The sequence below is a fragment of the Rhinopithecus roxellana genome, chromosome 18, assembly GCF_007565055.1.
Source record: "Rhinopithecus roxellana isolate Shanxi Qingling chromosome 18, ASM756505v1, whole genome shotgun sequence".
Taxonomy (NCBI): domain Eukaryota; kingdom Metazoa; phylum Chordata; class Mammalia; order Primates; family Cercopithecidae; genus Rhinopithecus; species Rhinopithecus roxellana.
Window position 1 is genome coordinate 6031388 of NC_044566.1, and position 7201 is coordinate 6038588.

The window sequence follows — 7201 nt, forward strand, 5'->3', positions numbered from 1 at the left end:
TTTTAAATCCCCCTTTGAGGCTAGTCATGAGTTCAGATAGAGAAGTGGCTTCATGTGGATTTCAGTTCCCATTCTGTGTTTTCCATTATTAGGAATAGGCTCTGGTTAGCAGGATTTCATTCTTAAATAAAAACAGGCTCTAATTAAGCACACCTTGGATCCCAGGGCTCTCAGGAGACAGCATTCCAGTGAGTCTGTAATGGAAACATGAGCATTATTGCAGTTACCGAATTTTTCTTGCCGCAAACGACTTTGAACTATTTTTTTTTAAACCCACTTTCAAAGAAGGTAAAAGTTTTGGTTCTTTTTTGTGAGAGGGTTCCTGTTTCATAACCTTCTAAAAACAAGACTACCAGGGTTTAAGTTCTTCAAGGAAATTGGTAAACCTTGCCTGTTTTAAGAGGCTTAAGTCACAGCACCTAACACTCAGGACAGTATTAAGGCCTTCTCATGAGCAGCTCCTGGAAAGCAACTCAGACACAGAAGCCGAAAGGCTGACACCCTCTGACCCAGCCATTCTTCAAGGAGTCTCTCAAAAGGAAACTATCCAAGATGAACCAACACATAGGTATAAAAGATGCTCCCAAAGGTATTATTTTCTTTCTTTTTTTTTTTTTTTTTTTTTTTGAGACGGAGTCTCGCTCTGTCGCTCAGGCTGGAGTGCAGTGGCCGGATCTCAGCTCACTGCAAGCTCCGCCTCCCGGGTTCACGCCATTCTCCTGCCTCAGCCTCCCGAGTAGCTGGGACTACAGGCGCCCGCCACCTCGCCCGGCTAATTTTTTGTATTTTTAGTAGAGACGGGGTTTCACCATGTTAGCCAGGATGGTCTTGATCTCCTGACCTCGTGATCCGCCCATCTCGGCCTCCCAAAGTGCTGGGATTACAGGCTTGAGCCACCGCGCCCGGCCCAAAGGTATTATTTTCTTAAAATTATTATTATTATTATTATTTGAGATGGAGTCTCACTCTGTTGCCCAGACTGGAGTGCAGGGGCGCCATCTTGGCTCACTGCAACCTCCGCCTCCCAGGTTCAAGCAATTCTCCTGCCTCAGCCTCCCAAGTAGGTGGGACTACAGGTGCCCACCACCATGCCCAGCTAATTTTTGTATTTTCAGTAGAGACAGGATTTCACCATATATTGGCTAGGCTGGTCTCGAACTCCCGACCTTGTGATCTGCCCACCTCGGCCACCCAAAGTGCTGGGATTACAAGTGTGAGCCACGGTGCCCGGCCCATTTTATTATTTTTGAGACAAAGTCTTGCTCTGTTGCCCAGGCTGGAGTTCAGTTGTACAATCACAGCTCACTGCAGCCTTGACCTCCTGGGCTCAAGCGATCCTCCCACCTCAATTTCCTAAGTAGCTGAGACCACAAGCATGCACCACCACACTCAGCTAATTTTTGTATTTTTTGTAGAGATGGGGTCTCCCTATGTTGCTCAAGCTGGTCTCAAACTCCTGGAATCAAGCAATCCTCCCACCTTGGCCTCCCAAAGTGCAGGGATTATAGGTGTGAGCCACTGTGCCTGGCCCCAAAGGGATTATTTTAAACAGAAAAAAAGTAATCTAAATTCCCATAGAAGGGGCTCATTTAAAAAATTATATTATGGGCCGAGGCGGGCGGATCACAAGGTCAGGAGGTCGAGACCATCCTGGCTAACACAGTGAAACCCCGTCTCCACTTAAAAAAAAAAATACAAAAAATTAGCCGGGCGATATGGCGGGCGCCTGTAGTCCCAGCTACTCGGGAGGCTGAGGCAGGAGAATGGCGTGGACCCGGGAGGCGGAGCTTGCAGTGAGCTGAGATCCGGCCACTGCACTCCAGCCCGGGCGACAGAGCGAGACTCCGTCTCAAAAAAAAAAAAAAAAAAAAAAAAAAAAAAAAAAAAAAAAAATTATATTATGGGAGTTTTGCTTCAGTTTTTCTGCTTATTAGCATATATTTTACTTTAACACTTCCTGTTTTACATTTTTCTGACATGTCATTTGTTAACTCTAATTGTACACGTATCAGCATGATCAGTCGCCCTCTCATTCATTTACCCTAACCGTACACCCATCAGCATGATCAGTTGCCTCTTATGTCATTAATGGACCAACAGGAAAAGCTGCAGGAGCACGGTAAAGAAGTGAAAATCAAGAACCCCAGTAACAAGTGACAAGAGCTTCAAGCTCAGGTCCGCCTGGTGCCAAAGCCCACACTCTGAGTAGCCTCAACAGAGCTCAGCTCTGATGTGACCCCAGGGAGAATGGCAGGCTTGAGGGAGGAAGACTCCTGGCAACCTCTCCTCCCCCCAGGTCCAATGCTAGAAATTCTGATCACCACAGTAGTAGTCTCTTCCGATGTGGGACGATTTGCTGATTCTTGGGAAAGAAAACAATCATGGATAGGGAGAGATTTGCTAAAGGATACAAAATTACAGAAGGAACAAGTTCCATCCAGTGTTCTGTAGCACTGGAGGGGACCAGTTTCAAATAGCTAGAGGGAGGGTGTGGAATGACCCTAATACCAAGAAATGATAAATGTTTGATTTGACAGATATGTTAATTACCTCGATCTGATCACTACACGTTATATGGATCCAAACATCACTATGTACTCCATAAATATGTGCAATTATTATATGTCAATTAAAAATAAAATAAGGGGCCGGGCGCGGTGGCTCAAGCCTGTAATCCCAGCACTGTGGGAGGCCGAGACGGGCAGATCACAAGGTCAGGAGATCGAGATCATCCTGGCTAACCCGGTGAAACCCCGTCTCTACTAAAAAAAAAATTCAAAAAACTAGCCGGGCGAGGTGGCGGGCGCCTGTAGTCCCAGCTACTCGGGAGGCTGAGGCAGGAGAATGGCGGGAACCCGGGAGGTGGAGCTTACAGTGAGCCGAGATCCAGCCACTGCACTCCAGCCTGGGCGACAGAGCGAGACTCTGTCTCAAAAAAAATAAAAATAAAATAAGGTCCAGGCGCAGTGGCTCACGCCTGTAATCCCCAGCACTTTGGGAGGCTGAGGCGGGCGGATCACAAGGTCAGAAGATCGAGACCATCCTGACTAACATGGTGAAACCCCCTCTCTACTAAAAAATACAGGGCAGGGCAGGGCAGGGCAAGGCAGGAAGGAGAAAGAAAGAGATAAATTAAAAATAAAATAAAATAAGGCAGGCACGTGGGTCATACCTGTAATCCCAGCACTTTGAGAGGCTGAGGCGGGCAGATAACGAGGTCAGGAGTTCAAGACGAGTCTGGCCAACATAGTGAAACCCTGTCTCTACTAAAAATACAAAAAAAATAGCTGGGTGTGGTGGTGGGTGCCTATAATCCCAGCTACTCAGGAGGCTGAGGCAGAAGAATTGCGTGAACCCAGGAGGTGGAGGTTGCAGTGAGCTGATTGCACTCCAGCCTGGGCAACAGAATGAGACTCCGTCTCAAAAAAATAAAAAATAGTAAATAAATATATAAATAAAAATAAAAAAATAAAAATACAAAAATCAGCTGGGCATGGTGACTGGTGCCTGTAATCCCAGTCATTTGGAGGCTGAGGCAGGAGAATTACTTGAACCCGGGAGGCGGAGGTTGCAGTGAGTGGAGATTGTGCCACCGCACTCCAGCCTGGGTGACAGAGTGAGACTCCTTCTCAAAAATAAGTAAATAAGTAACTTAAGCTAGACTTGGACAAATTTAAGTGCCGTTGAAGGGGTGGCCTGCCCCTCCACACCTGTGGGCGTTCCTCGTTAGGTGGAACGAGAGACTTGAGAAAAGAAATGAGACACAGATACAAAGTATAGAGAAAGAAAAAGTGGGCCCAGGGGACCGGCGACAGCACCGGTCTCTGAGTTCCCTCAGTATTTATTGATCATTATCTTTACCATCTTAGAAAAAGGGAAGTGGCAGGATAATAGGATCATCGTAGGGAGAAAGTCAGCAGCAAGACATATGAATAAAGATCTCTGTGACAGGAATAACTTTAAGGAAAAGTGCTGTGCCTTGATATGCATATGCAAACATCTCCGTAAACCTTTTTAGTGCATAAAAGTAGTATTGCTCTTTAGCACCTCCCACCTTCAGCCCTAAGGCGGTTTTCTCCTTTCTCATTAAACAGAACAGACAATCGGGTTTTCCATTGCCCAGGGACGGGCAGGAGACAGATGCTTTTCTCTATCTCAACTGCCAAGAGGTCTTCTTTCCTCTTATACTAGTCCTCCTCAGCACAGACCCTTCACGGGTATCAGGCTGAGGGACGATCAGGTCTTTCCCTTCCCACGAGGCCATATTTCAGACTATCACATGGGGAGAAACTTTGGACAATACCTAGCTTTCCTAGGCAGAGCTAGGTACTTGAGATTAAGAGAAGGGGGATGACTTTTCACAAGCATACTGCCTTCAGGCACTTGTTTAACAAAGTACACCCTGCACAGCCCCAAATCCTTTAAACCTTAAGTCACCACAGCACATGTCTCTTGCAAGGACAAGGTTGGGGGTCGGGTCACAGATTAACAGCATCTCAAATACAGAACAAAATGGAGTCTCTTATGTCTACTTCTTTCTATATAGATACAGTAACAGTCTGATCTTTCTTTCTTTTCCCCACAGCCCTTGGGTAAGAAGGTGCAACACCATAAAGATGTCAGCCTCCCTCAGTGAACTTGTAAGTGCAACGTGATCCAGTGAAAATGCCATTGGTTGTAGACATAAGAGTTACAGAAGCCTGATACCTTCATCCAGTCCCATGTTAACTCCTTACAGAACCGTGGTGCATCCATCAAAAACAAGAGATGAATTTTGGTACACTGCCATTAGCTAAACTACAAAGCTCCTTTGAATGTTACCAATTTTGGACAAATGCCCTATCTCTATTTAGCGGCTGGTCCAGGGTCCCACGCTGCGTTGGTCCTCATGTCTCCTTGGTGTCTTCGTCTGTGACATTTCATCTTTCTTTCGCAGTCTGTCACGACCTTGAGGTTTTGAGGAGTACTGGTCAGGTACCCGGTAGACCTGCTTTCCATCTGCGCTGGTCTGCTTTCTGAAGGCCAGCGTCGAGGGGGCTGGGCATGTGTGGTGGCCTGTCAGGAGGCACACGGTGCCAGCAGATCCTGCCACAGGGCACACAGCCTCCATCAGTGGACTCAGCTCACGGTGGCCAGGAGGCTTCAAGCGATGCAGACACTTGTTTCTCCTTAAACGTTCCTATTCAGGTCTGTCGGGGGACACAGCCTGCAGCAATCGTTATGACGGTGGCAATGCCACTTTTCCACTTCCCTCCTCCTTTCTGCATCGATTGACGGGAAGTTCTGTAAAGAAGATTTTTCTTCTCTTCTACTTATTCAGTTATTTCCATCCGAAGGGATTCAAGGGACATTTATTCTATTCTTTCACTCATACGCCAAAGCTATTATTCTTTACTTTCCTACTCAAACTTCCAGCTTTGGCCATTGGTAACGTTTTACGGGGTGGCATCTGGGTCCTTTTATCGCATCTGTCAGTTTGCTTTTCAAGTACCTCCTAATGTCCTGGAGCCACGAGATGCTCCAGGCTCATTTTGCATTTTCCCTCCCAGTCTTGGATCAACCATTCTCCCAGGAGCCCAGATTCCTTTACTGGAGAATGGTGTTGAGAGACCAGAGTGCAGCCACAGGCTGTGCTTGCTGTGGCTGAGTGCTGCAGCTTTAGCTCTGTCGGCAGCTGGAGCCAGGAGAGGAGAGGAGGGTCCGTGACTCATGTGTACAGGCATCTGCAGGTCTGCTTATTTCTGTAACTATGTTGCTGTATCTATTTAAAGACACCTGGGTTCATCCTGAGGCCCCAGGGCCTGCCCCTCCAGGGCCACAGAACTCATTCTCACTTGTGCCCTTCCTTACTCATAATTTCTGTCTTCCACAGGGAGGACCTGTAAATCATCATTATCTGCAGAATATCCACACGTTTGTTCCACACTGGCCAACACATAGTTTGCTAATCCATACCCCTGTGGGAAACTAATTTACCAACTAGAGAACAGTGTTTCTATTCACCAACTAGGGAACGGTGTTTCCAGAGAACGGTGTTTCCAGAGAACGGTGTTTCTAGAAAACGGTGTTTCTATTTACCAACTAGAGAATGGTGTTTCTATTCACCAACTAGAGAACAGTGTTTCTGGAGAACGGTGTTTCCAGAGAACGGTGTTTCTAGAGAACGGTGTTTCTATTTACCAACTAGAGAATGGTGTTTCTGGAGAACGGTGTTTCTAGAGAACGGTGTTTCTAGAGAACGGTGTTTCTATTCACCAACTAGAGAATGGTGTTTCTATTCACCAACTAGAGAACAGTGTTTCTGGAGAACGGTGTTTCCAGAGAACGGTGTTTCCAGAGAACGGTGTTTCTAGAAAACGGTGTTTCTATTTACCAACTAGAGAATGGTGTTTCTATTCACCAACTAGAGAACAGTGTTTCTGGAGAACGGTGTTTCCAGAGAACGGTGTTTCTAGAGAATGGTGTTTCTATTTACCAACTAGAGAATGGTGTTTCTGGAGAACGGTGTTTCTAGAGAACGGTGTTTCTAGAGAACGGTGTTTCTATTCACCAACTAGAGAATGGTGTTTCTATTCACCAACTAGAGAACAGTGTTTCTGGAGAACGGTGTTTCCAGAGAACGGTGTTTCTAGAGAACGGTGTTTCTATTTACCAACTAGAGAATGGTGTTTCTGGAGAACGGTGTTTCTAGAGAACGGTGTTTCTAGAGAACGGTGTTTCTATTCACCAACTAGAGAATGGTGTTTCTATTCACCAACTAGAGAACAGTGTTTCTGGAGAACGGTGTTTCCAGAGAACGGTGTTTCTAGAGAACGGTGTTTCTATTTACCAACTAGAGAATGGTGTTTCTATTCACCAACTAGAGAACAGTGTTTCTGGAGAACGGTGTTTCCAGAGAACGGTGTTTCTAGAGAACGGTGTTTCTATTTACCAACTAGAGAATGGTGTTTCTATTCACCAACTAGAGAACAGTGTTTCTGGAGAACGGTGTTTCCAGAGAACGGTGTTTCCAGAGAACGGTGTTTCTATTTACCAACTAGAGAATGGTGTTTCTGGAGAACGGTGTTTCTAGAGAACGGTGTTTCTAGAAAACGGTGTTTCTATTCACCAACTAGAGAATGGTGTTTCTATTCACCAACTAGAGAACAGTGTTTCTGGAGAACGGTGTTTCCAGAGAACAGTGTTTCTAGAGAACGGTGTT